Raw genomic sequence first — 13,488 nt, forward strand, 5'->3', positions numbered from 1 at the left:
TGCATTAAAAATATGTGAACAGTACTATATAGATAACACTGCTTATGAGATAGATTTTCTGTTCATTTTAGATCTTATATTTTTGATACATTTTTAAATGTGTCAGAGGTGAAAAACCACATTGCACTAAATAAGAACAACAAAAAGATCATACCTGAAATCTTAGGTACTCAGGAGGTAGAGATCAGGAGGATCGCAGTTCAAGGCCAATCAGGCAAAAACTCATGAGACCCCATCTCAACCAATCAAAGCTGGGGCCTTGTGGCACGTGCCTGTCCTCCTGCTATGGTAGGAAGTGTAAATAGATCACAGTGCAGGGCATCCCAGGCATAAAGCAAGCCCTTATCTCAAAAATAACTGAAGCATAGAGGACTGGGGCACCAGTCAAATGGTAATGCATCTGCCTGGCAAGCCTGAGTTCAAATCTCAGTACCACCAAAACAAATAATAACAGAAAGATATTTTTGTTACTATAAAATGATAAAAATTAATTCCACTAGTAGCTAAGCAATTAATGTAATGTTTTGGATTTTCAAAACATGTTATAGATAGCATGAGCTATATGTTGACATTATAACACATATTGTAGAATCTCTCTTAATTGAAATTCTTTAAAATACAAGAAATCCTCATTAATTTAATTTCTAGTTATGTCAAAATATCTTTAAGTAGCAAGAAGCTATAGTAGAAATAACTTAAACACTTGATAACTAAGTTTTCAAATCTTGCTTCTACCACTCGAAATTCCTGTCTATAAATTCAAGCAATAGATACCAACTCTGCATAGCTAATAAAGTTATTGCAAGCATAAAATGAGAGAATCTGTATGAAAGTCTTTGGGTCAAACATTTCCCTTCTTTGAGCCTCAAGTTAAGCTAATGTCTACAGAGGAAGATGTGTTCCACCACACCTCATGTAATAACATCTCTTTTACAAGTTTGTCATGTGTAAAGCAGTGTGTGAATATATGTATCTTCATATCACCCTAATTCCTAAACTGCTAAGTTTGCCTTTTCTTAATTCACTTGATTTTAGAAACTGAACAGAGTTTATGAAGCCAGATATAAATAAACCTAGAATCTCTATCCCCTGGGTCCTAACATTTTACACATACCATTAAAGAATGTAATTAAATGTGCACACAAAAAAAGTTCTGCTAAATGGCCAAAAATGAAGACTTTACCACAATAAACAAGAAGCACCTTTTCCTAAAAGAATAAAAAATAAAATGAAATCTTTCTACAAGCATTTATTACTCTGAATTCATATTCAAGAAATCCTTACTTCATTAAAGTGAAGTATAGAGGAAAAGTTCCCTCCTTTTATTACAGTGGTACTTGGCATATAATATGTTCTCCCTTATTCCATATTTATTGAAAATAATTTTTAAAAGAATACGTTACATATTAATTAAGTAATAAAATTCAGTGTTTTGGTGATATGGTGATTAATCATTTGTTGCTTCGTCTATATTGCTAATTATAGATAATGAGCATAATTACTACTTTTATTTCAATATTCATCATTCTGAGATTTTCTTTCCCATAATTTTTAATTTTGCTTAATAACACTCATCTCAAACTGAAAATGCTTGTCTCCCCTGGCTTTTATTTCAAATTCTTTGCCTTATAGCCATTTTACAGTTCCCTATTTTTCCTTTGTATGCTGCATTTTCCAGTTGTTGGGGCATGAGCTAATTAACAGTAAGAATAAATAGGGATGAACAGTCCATGAGGAAGGAGACACCAGCAAAAATCACTTTTGTCATTTCTTCTATCTTTGAAAGGGACCCAGGACCTGAGAGAAGCCTACTACAATTGCAAATATGAAAGACAAAGGAATCTGGAGCAAACAGAACATCAAGTTTTACCACAGTCCAGCTGCAGTGGGGGCTCCAACTCTGGTCTTGGGTACTCCAGTGGCAAATAACGACATGAACTCAGGGTTGTGCTGGGCAGCAATGGCGCAGTTTATTTTCTGAAGAGAGTATTTAAGCAGTGCAGACAAGCAGGAAGGAGTATGTGCCAGTCTCCAGGTTTCCCTGGACCTCTGTACTAGGATTGGCTGTCATGTTGCTATGGTTACGAGCCCAAGTGCCGAACATACTGCTCTTGGGACTGGGTCTTCCTGGTCCCATGCAGAGAGAGAACAGGGTTGTTCAGCAAGTATCCTTTTGGACTGTTGTAATCTCTCTTAGGGCTGTTGCACAAAAGCTACAGTGACTGCTCCTTTTCAAGAGGCTTTGGGAATCCTCAAAGTTACCCATATCTTCCCCTTTTTTATTTTTTATGAAAAAGGTGTTTAGAAATTTTTCTGTTTTGCAGCAGTTAGTTTCTCAAGTGATTAGTCTTTTTAGCCATATGACACTAAGCAGACCCAAAAGCATGAGTCCACCTATGCCTATTAGTCCTTTGAGTCCAAAATTAAACCAATGACTAGGATTAAGTTTGTCTAGTTGAAGTCTTCTTCATGGGTCCTGTCAACGGCTGTGACTGGTTTGATGCATTGGAGGGGCAGCCATCTTGGTCGTGGTTCATGTTCTGGAAAGACACAAGCATACACTTGACCTGTAGTTAGTAAAGGGTCAGGACCCTGCCATATGTTTGTCTCTAAATTCTTCCAAAGAACACACAGAGGTGGGCAGGTGTTCCATGCACAGAAGTGCTTTTCCATAGGTGCAATGCCTTGATCGTCAAGTGGGAAAAAATTTAAAGTTAAAAGGATGAGATGTAATTGGGTATGTGGAGACTTGGGGGTGAACTCTTCCTTTTTTATTTTAAAAAGTTGGGTTTTGATCCTTTGATGTTTTTGTTCTACATGGCTTGGACTTGAGGATTGTAAGGAATTCCAGTATTGTGAGTGATGTCCCATAATTTACAGAATTCTTGAAATTTTTTACTTGTATAGGTGATACCATTGTCCATCTTCATGGACTTTGGAATTCCAAAGGTTGCAAAAGCACCAAGCAGGTGACCAAGGGCATGTTTGGTAGTTTCTCCTGTGTGGGCTGAGGCAAAGAGGACACCAGAGTATGTGTCCACTGTCACATAAATATATCTTAAGGTACCAAACTGTGGAATAGGAGTGACATCAGTTTGCCAGATATGGTTTGCTTTCAGACCATGAGGGTTGATGCCAGTATTAAAGCCTAAAGGTAGAAGAGTACTGCAAGCGGGGCAGGCACTAATAATATGTTTGCATTGGTCTCAAGTCAAGGTTGGGAATTGTTTGTGTAACATGTTAGCACTCTGGTGTAGAAAAGAGTGGCTTCGTAAGGCCGGTTGAAAAATGGAAGAAGGATTTTGTGATTTCTCAACGGAAGTGAAGGAGGTGAGCTGATCTGCTGTTTGATTTCCTTCAGCCATAGGGCCAGGCAGGTCTGTATGTGAACGGATATGAGTAATAAAAAATGGAGAAGTACAAGCCTGAATGACCCTTTGGGCCTGTGTGAGTAACTGAAAAATGGTAGAATTAGGATCTCCTTTTAGTCTAGCTGTTTCAATAAAGTTAATGCCTTTAATTACATATTGGGAGTCTGAAACTATATTGACTGTACCAAGGAGAGCTCGCAGGGCTGCAAGAACCACTAAGATTTCAGCCTGTTGTGCAGTTGCTCCTGGAGCTGCAATGTTTATTTGTTCTGTACCTGTCCCTGAGGGGGAGTAAATGATATAACTGGCTCTCCCTTTACTGATGCCACCAGTATATATATATTGATTGTATTGGCTAGGGGTTTGGTGGCGGTGGTGTGAGGTAGAATCCAGGCCTGTCAAGTTAAAAATTTTATGGTAGGGTCTTTGGGATAGTGATTGTCAAATTTTCTTGAGTAATTATGAATTGCAATTTGTCATAAAAAGTTTTGTTGATAAAGATAGTTTATCTGATTATTAGTGAAGGGAGTAAATATGAGTGATGGATCATTGCCAGACAATTGTTTGCATCTTTTCCTTCCCTTCATAATTAGATATATTACCTCTCGTATATAGGGAGTAATAGTCCTAAGAGGTGTGTTATGGGTAAAGAGCATCTCTATCATTTTATCTGGCCATTGTTTAATAGCCCCTGTTGGAGTAGTTGGAGTACCCCATATGACTAGCTGGAGGGGCTGACCGGGGTCTAGCCTGTTGATGAAACTATGTTGAAGAGTGGTTTCAACAAGTTGTATAGCTTGTTGTGCTTCTGGAGTTAATTTTCTTAATGAGTTCAATTGTGAGTCTCCTTTTAATAGTTCAGATACAGGTTTTAAAGAGTCTGAGGGAATCTTAAGAAAAGGCCAAATCCAATTAATGTTTCCTGATAGTGCTCTGTAATTCATTTAATGTCATAACCTCTTTTATGTCTAATTTTAGTTTAGGAGGTTTGACTATATTATCAACTATATTGTGTCCCAAATATTTGAATGGTGGACAGAGCTGTGTTTTGTCAAGAGCTATACTTAAACCTTCCTTGGTTAGGCATCTTTCTAAGTCTTTGAGGGCCTGCTGTAATAGTGTAAATGAGGGATGAGCAATTAAAAGATCATCCACATAATGAAAACATTTAATTTGTGACCATTTTGTATAAAAGGGTATAAGAGCAGCATGGACATAGGCCTGACATATGGTGGGGCTCTTTTTCATGCCTTGAGGTAATACTTTCTATTGATAACGTTGAGCTGGTTTTTCATTATTAATGGATGGCAATGTAAAGGCAAATTTTTCCTTATCATTGTCATGTAATGGGATAGTAAAAAAGCAATCTTTTAAATCTATAATTATAATTGCAAATCCTACAGGAATCATGGCAGGAGAAGGGAGGCCAGGTTGTAAAGCTCCCAAGGTTTCCATAGCTTTATTAATGGCTTGAAGGTCATATATTAATCTATATTTTCTTTTGGTCTTTTTTTTCTATTACAAAAATAGGACTATTCCATGGAGTATTGGAAGGCTCCAGATGTCCAGCTTTTATTTTTTGTTTTACCAAAATATGAGCCTGTTGTAATTTTTGTCCTGAAAGTGGCCACTGATCAACCCAAATAGGCTCATTGATGAACCATTTAAGTGGTATGGCTGTGGGCTGGGATTTCATGTCAGTGGCCCCAAAGTGTGGGGGGGGGGGTTACAAGAATAACCAAGGCTACATTGACAGGAGAACATTGGGAAAGGGCCTCCCCCCAAGGTTTCATGATTGTCTTATCTTGTTGAGCCTGGGAAAGAGCCTTCTCCCAAGGTTGAGTTTTATGTGTGGTAAGAGTCATGCACAATTGCTGCATTATGTCTTTCCCCCATAAGCACAATTGTAGTCCTGTAGTTATGAAAGGTTGAAAAGTCCCTGAATTGCCTTCTTCATCCTCCCATTGGAGTACCTCTGCACTAATTTTAGATAATTGTGGTCCCCCTACTCCTTGTACTGTGGTTTCTCTTTTTGTTCCCCAATGTTTAGGCCATAATAATTGAGGGATAACACTCTGATCTGCTCCTGTGTCTAGAAGACATTGAAAAGCTATTCCCTTAATATAGATAGTAGCTAAGGGCCTTTGATCTAAAATGGGTTGAGTCCAATATATTTGAGGAGAAGTCTCAGATGGTAAAGGAAAAATATTGTAATCTTGGCATCTTTCTCTAATCCTAACCATTGCCTAGAGCTAGAAACATAGACTATTATTGGATACTTGGATTGCAACATAGCATAAGGATGCACAGTTAGTCCTTGAAGAAGATACTTTTCATTCCCCATGATTATTCCTGTTAATTCTTTTGCATAGTTATAGAAATGACATGTTACTGGGATTGTTGTATTACCTGGAGAGATGGTTAATGCCTCTAAGACCAGGAGATTAAATCCTGAACTCTGGGAGTTTTCCCACTGGACACAGGAAATTGTTCCTTCTTGGGGTGGGGCTGAAAGTTGCCCCTACTCCCGTTTAAAGGTCTCCCATCAGCATGATATTTCGATTTAGTCTTTAGCCCAATGATAGCCTTTATTTACCCATCATTGGCTTCATTTCTGGTTGATCCTCAGACCCAGGCCATACCTAAGGCAAAAACAAAAATGGAGAGAGGAAAATGAAGAAGTTTCCCTAGAAACAACTTTCAGGCAACTCTTATTGAAGGATGGGAATAATGACACTTCTCCTCTGCCTTTGGCTCTTTTGTCTTCAGAGAACCCTCTAGCCCATCCAGTCATCCTGGGGGACAATGAAGGCATGAGCCCATTTCTCTTGAGATACTTAGAAGATTCAGAGATTCAGTGAGGAAGAACAGGGCTAATGGTCCTTATGCTCTTACTCTATTGGACAATCTGGGTGGAGAAATTTGTACACCATGGGACTACAAGCAGTTAGCCCGATCTTGCCTTAGTCCTGGTGATTTCTTTATGTGGAAAGCAAAATATTATGATGAACAGGCACAAAGAAATAGGGATATAGGAGTGCCTTTAACTGAGGACCAACTGCAGGGGGTGGGCCCATTTGCCAATGCCCTTCAGCAGATGCAAGGTATGCCCCAATATTTTGATCAGGTAAGACTTTGTGCCAAGAGAGCTTGGAGTAGCCTCCGTGACTCTGGCAGAGAATCAACCAGAAGTTTCTTGCAACTAAAACAAAAGGACAATGAGCCATGGGCTGAATTCTTGGCTTGTGTAAAACATGCTATCAGCCACAAAATTTAACATGCAAATGCACAAATGTTCTTGATTCGCCAAACTGCATATGAGGGGGCTACCAAAGAATGCAAGCAAGCTGTCAGACCTGTAAAGAATGGAGATCTTTCTACTTGAGTTTCTGCTACCCAGGATATTGGCACTCAAACCTATATGGCCACCGCTCTTGTAGCTGCCTTAACAAAAGGGAGCCCTACTCTCTCCCACACTACATGCTTTGAATGTGGCCAAAAAGGTCATGGGAAAAGAGACTGCCCTGAGGGCAAAGGTTACCAGGGCCCAAAGCATGTCCCACCAGGAGGAAAACCTTCTAAAATGTGCCCACAATGCAATAAAGGCTATCATAAGGTGGTGCAGAATTCTCCATAGAGGAAAACTTAAATTTTACATGTTTTTGTTGGGGAGGTTTTTCCTCCTCCTTATTGTCTTTCTTATTATCTTTGTTATTGTCTTCCTTATTGTTCTCCAGAAGACTTGGTTCATGAGCGTCTTTAGAAGGATCTGCTAGAGGTCCCAAGCAATAATGAATAGAGGATCACATGCCAAAAAAATGAATAGGAATATTTTCCCCTCTTTGGTGAGCTCTTTTTACATTTTCTCTTATCTGCTTCCAGCTATCAGGATCCAAAATTCCATGCTCAGGAAACCAAGGATTAAATCAGATAACTGTCTCTATAAAATCTTCAATTTGTCCCTGGGTGTAAGATATACCCTTACTTTTTAGCAAACAACACAGTAGCTGTAAGAAATGCATATGTTCTGAACTCAGTGAGTTCCCCATTCTGTCCCCCAACTTACGATTGCACCACTTGCCACAGTCCATCTACAGCAGGGGCTCCAATTCTGGTCTTGGGTACTCTAATGGCGAATAATGACACGAACTCAGGGTTGTGCGGGCAGCAATGGTGTAGTTTATTTTGTGAAGAGAGTATTTAAGCAGTGCAGACAAGCAGGAAGCAGTACGTGGCAGTGCCCAGGTTTCCCTTGACCTTTGTGCTAGGATTGGCTGTCACGTTGCTATGGCTATGAATGCAAGTGCAGAACATCATGTTCTCGGGACCAGGTTTTCCCAGTCCCATGGAGAGAGAGAACAAGGTTGTTCAGCAACTATCCTTTTGGACTGTTGAAATCTCTCTTAGGGCTGTTGCACAAAAGCTACAGTGACTCCACTCCTTTCCAAGAGACTTTGGGGGTCCTGAGGGTTTCCCACAAAGTTTTAGTGTCCTCACATATCATTTCTTTGTTTTTTAAATATTTTCATCCATACCTAAATATAAAAAGCAAAGTTTCTATCATATAATAATTAACATTAATAGTTAACATTTGCTATTTGCTAAGCACTGTCTTAAGTAATTCTCATGTGTCTTATTCTTTAATAATTACAGTAATCCTGAGAAGTACACAGAAGAAAAAAACAAGACTGATGTCTCCAGCTGGTAAAGGACAAAGATGGATGTTACTGGCTTAATTTTTGTCCCTATTAAATTCATATACTAAAACCCATACCCATAGTACATCAGAATCTGCCTGTACTTGATGACAGGCAGAATTAACTTAAAATAAGGCAATTAAGTTGAGGCCCTAATTCAATCTGACAAGTGTCCTTATCAGAAGAGGAAATTTGGCTGCATGGAGAAACCCAGGATGCCACACAGCCACGTGAGGAAGCAGCCAGCTGCCAGCTCCAACCAAGAAATCAGCTTAGAAAAAAACCAAACCTGCCTTGGACTTGTATCCTCTAGAACTGTGAGAAAATAAATTTTTGTTCAGTCACTCAGTCTGCATGATCCTAAGCAGCATTCTAGGGGATAATGCTAGGGAATCATGCACTGTTTTGCATATCTCTGATTTTTAATTAAGTGTTAGTTGTTCTAATCTATCTATACTGTTAATAATCCTTTTGAACCAGAGGATTGTAGAGGGCTATTTAGGAATTTAAAAGTCACCTTATGTCTTGAGGATTTCTTGCTATCCACAAATTATAAATATTATCAAAATATCACTAGGAATCTACTAAGGGGCTATAAGAGAATCTTGCAATACTAGAGAACCTATACCAAAAGTTTTAAAGTTGTTTTTCCATAAACCTGCTTTAGAAACAATGTGGAGGTTCTAAATACTACAAAAATTAGAAATTAGTTAAAATTCTCTTTGAGTACTTGGTTACATTAATATTGTTCTTATATTTCCAAAAATATAAGAACATTTAAGAATATTTCTTTAACCTGTTATGAGATAGATTAAAGAAAAGAATTCAGATGAAATGACATAATTCTTGTTGAACTCTTTCAGTGTATTCAGGTTCTCAGAAAATCCAGCCTGATGTTATGGGATGGGTATAGGCAGCAGGTGATATATAAACATGTTTTCGCCATAATATATATACATATAGTTGGAGGCTATATAAATATCTATATCTACATATGTATATAAAAATTACCTGCAAGAGAAAAATATAAATGACTAAGCAACTGTGATTCCAAGAAAAACTTACTTGCAATTCCCACCAATATGGAGTATTTTAATGTGCACTACAATGTCTAGGATACTCTTAAATCAGCAGCTATAATTTTCTTTTTTAATGTACAATATTTAAACATGTTGCATTGAGGCATGTGCCACAAGTGTTAATAATAAGAAAAAACAGTATCAATGAAACTATGATGTACAATTCTTAAAAACTAAATTATGTTTTTTATTTCAAAGCTTTCATTCTACTGCAGTCCAAACTTTCTATAATGGCAATCAATAAGAAAGACTTCTTTGACTATTGATATGTAGATATTCTAACAACTCTGTCTATAAAACAAGTAGAAATGTTATACTAAAAAATTTAAATAGTGTTAAACTGGCAAGAAAAAAGGGAAGTCACTCAGATGATCAACGCAAGACAAGTGTGAGAATCCAAGAAAGATATCAAAAAGTGATGACAGCCATTGACCTATATTTTCCACTAGTTCTCTTTCACCTGAAGATTGAACAGCTACTGAAGGTACAGAGCCTAGAGTCCTGTGCAAGGATGGAACATTTGAAACCAGACAATGAATGAGGTCATGGTTACTGAAGGGTTAGGATAGACAACTGGCTTGAAGTGAAGAAGGCAATATTTGATCTGAAACATTCAATGCATAAGAATATAAATTTCACATGTCAAGAACTAAGCGTGAGAAGCAGAAACGTAAAATATTTTAGAAAAAAATAATTTCCTAGAGGAAAATCCATAGTTTTCTAATTTCAATATTACAAAATAAGATAGATAAAATTAAGAATTTAGAAACCAAATTGTTAAAAATAAACCAAGATCCACAAAGAACAAAGCAAACAATAAAGATTGTAGTGGAATTAGTGAACTAGGAAGCAAAGATACAGTAGAGTTTCAATTAAGCTACATAGAGGAGGCTTTTGGCATCCTAATAAAATAACATATACTAACAATACAAAGAATAGAAAAGGGTGGTAAATACAAATGCAGCACACATATTTTTAAAATAAAGAATGTTGTACAATTTATGCAAATCATTTTGATAAGCTATGTGAAAATTCTCAAATTTCCTAGAAGAAGGCATACAGTAATCCAAACTGACTCAACTAGAAACTGAAATTTGGAATAATTACAAAACTTTTAAAGGATTAACAGTTTTAATATTTCCATAAGAAAATCATTTTAACTAAGTTTTGCCAAGCATTCAAAGAAGAGATAACGCCAACCTAATTTGAATTCTTTCTGATAATCAAATTGCAGAAATGAAAGTTTGTGATCAATGCAGCAGCATGAACGTATCACAAAATCATGCCATCAAGTGAATATAGGATGTTGTGAGAAATGGATATAGAATAACAATACTAATATAACACTCAATCATGCAAAGATGTATGTAAGAGATATGCATGTGAGTGGTAAACTATAGAGAAACTTGAGAGAATACCCAACATGACTTAAGATAGTTACCTTTAAGCAGAAATGAGAGGTATCAGTGTAGGAACATGCAGAAGGACGTGAAACTCAGTAGTGGGCTATATCTTTAGACTGAGCAGAGAATATCAATTTTCCATCTTTATATTTGTTTTTATATATCTGTATCTACACACATGCTTATATAGAAAAATTAAAGATTATACTTTATATATATATACAATACAAACCTTAAATGTCAAAATTATATGACAAGAAAAATATTCTTAAGTTTTAAAAAAAATTTCAATAAGTAATGCATTCACAAAGTGCAACAACGAAAAAAATGTAGAAAAGAGAAAGAGAAAATCTATTCTCCTCCCTTGTTCCAATCTATCCAATTTCTAACTCCCCTAAGAAACAACTGATATTTTTAATCTCTTTAAATATCCTCAATTTCCTTAACAGTATAAAAGCAAATTTAGATATTTGCCCTCCCGCAAATTTTACAAGAAACATAATAAAGCTATATAACATGGGTACCTTGCTTTTTTTGTATTTTAGTCCATACAACTACCTCATTTCGTTCAGATTTGTACCTTATTTTTTTGAATGGCTATATCAACTTAAGTACATCATAGATTTGTGGTGGGTTCTCTGAATGGATATTTCATATATTTTTAACACTTTTGAAGGTCCTCAAATAGCTCATTGTTCTGATTATCCTATCAATATCCTTATATACATATCTCATATGTGTGCAAGTAAGTTTGGAGGATAAATTTTCAGAAGCACAATTGTTGAGTCGAAGGACAATTCCATTTGTAGCTTAAATAGATAGTGACAACTTGTCATTCTTAGAGATTGCATCAATGCATTTTCCTAATAGCATTGTAGGGGACAGCTTTGTTCCCACATTCTCCTTGAAGGAGTATATAATTTACTGAATAGTTTAAAATTGTATTTCTCTTATTTTGAGTATGATGTAGCATCTTTTCTTATTTATAGAACCACTGCCTATTTCTTTTCTGTGGACCATCTGTTCATAACAACTGTCTATTTTCTATTGGGTTTTTCCTTTTCTTACCAATATCTAGAAAACCTTTACTTTATTAGATATCTTAGCTACTGCTCATCTGTGATGAGTTTAGCTCTTTCTGTGTGATATGAGCTGGCACTTTTCCCAGTCTTCCAGTTGTCTTATGATTGCTTATGATTTTTTCCATGTAGAAAATTTTAAATTTCATCTACTCAAATTTTTTATTTTGAAATTTTAATAGTAGGTATAATGTTCACTACTCAAAGATTATGAAGGAATTATTTCAAGCTTTCTGTTGATACTTTAATACTTTCTCTTCTAGTTGAAGTTTTTAGTATGTTTGGAGTACAGAATTTGTTTATTACCTTGTGGTGAGCTAAATAAAATACTTTCAAACACTTAAATTAAAACAATCTGTTGAGATCAACAACTTCTCTCCAGATTTTTTAAGATTTGAAAAAAATCCAATCTGTTAAAATTATAGCCCTAGTAAATCCTATGAAAAAAAGCAAGTCATAAGTTAATATGGTAGAGGAAAATTCCTGAAACAACCAGTGGGAAGGACTCTCTCCCAAGCAGTACCACAGTTCTCCAATATACTGCAAGTTGCTTGGCAGTCTTAAATATAGCAAAAAGTCTCCAACATTCTGGCCTTAAATCATTGATAAATGTAAAGAAGAAAGTTAAAAGCTAAATTAAATAGATGTCCTGGGCCATCTGCTAAATAAGGCTATTCGAAGAGGGATGTGAAAAGGGCACAGAGAAAAGAGTTTTCTTCTTAAAGTCAGGTTACATATGCTTCTGACACAGATAATTGGTTGCATTGAGGGACTGTCATTTGATTAAGACATAGACCTGATGAAATTTCATCTTTCCTCTGTACTTGGCTCATTCCAAATCCATGGATTTCTATAATCCTAAAAAGACCGAGAATAGTGGATATGTTCAATCTGTTTCTAATATAAAGATACCTGAGTGCCTAAGTGCTGGCTCCCCCCTTGCATTAGTAGGTGTAGAACACTGACAGAAAATTCTAAGAATAGCTAATAATATGGAGAAAAGCAAATGTGGTCCTGTGTGGGTAGAACAGAATTTAACCGAAATAAGATTAGGACAGTCAGAGGAAAGCAGTACTAACATTGCTGGACTATTTCTAGTCCAGTACACTGGACTGTGGCTCTAGTATAAGATGTAATTAGTTATTTAACTTCTAGCAAGACAAACTTTATAGATTTCCATTTATACAATAACAATATAAAGGAGTTGGATAATTTAATCTTTAAAGTATTTTTTAACAGGAACATTTATTATCTCAAAGAAAGTCACAACTCTTTGGTTGGGGTGAGGAATAATATGAAAACTCATTTGTGCTTACTTACTTAGATGTTGGTTAACTACAATCTTGGTACTCTACATTAATCAAATATGTCGGATTATTGCCAAATTTCTTCATAATTACTCTAAATTTTAAAATCCAGCTGCTTAGCTATTTCTACTTCCTTAAGAAACATTGATTTCTATACCTTTTTAAAATTTTTGAGGAAATTCTGCTGAAATATGTTTACAGTGTCTGTTAAATGACAAAAGAGCAACTATGGCAAAATAAAGATAAAAATTATTTGCTCTTTATATAAAAATGCTTTCAGATGTCTTTTAGTAAACAGGTTGCATAAAATCTCAATATGTAATTTTTTAGAGACTGGTTTAAATTAGTTAATTGATGAAGGAAACAAATTTATATCAACTTCATAAACAAATCACTTTACTAAAAAGTCAAGTTGAGTCAGCCACTGGTGGTGCACACCTGCAATCCTAGCTACTAGGGAGGTAAAGATCAGGAGGATGGAGGTTTGATTTCAGCTGGGGCAAGTACTTCATGAGAACCTATCTCTAAAATAATAACACAAAATAGGGCTGG

The 13,488-nt window shown here is 36.1% G+C and overlaps 1 long non-coding RNA gene across 1 annotated transcript in view; it reads right to left on the minus strand.

Annotated features, from left to right (window-relative positions):
* LOC141423914 (uncharacterized) overlaps positions 1 to 4,876 on the minus strand; it is a 215,945-nt gene extending 211,069 nt beyond the window's left edge. Inside the window, exon 1 of the long non-coding RNA XR_012448678.1 lies at positions 1,871 to 4,876. This is a non-coding gene — a long non-coding RNA (uncharacterized lncRNA). The remainder of the gene's footprint in view (positions 1 to 1,870) is intronic.
* Between the last annotated feature and the right edge of the window lie 8,612 nt (positions 4,877 to 13,488).

Source organism: Castor canadensis, chromosome 1 (genome assembly GCF_047511655.1).
Source record: "Castor canadensis chromosome 1, mCasCan1.hap1v2, whole genome shotgun sequence".
In the NCBI taxonomy this organism is placed as follows: domain Eukaryota; kingdom Metazoa; phylum Chordata; class Mammalia; order Rodentia; family Castoridae; genus Castor; species Castor canadensis.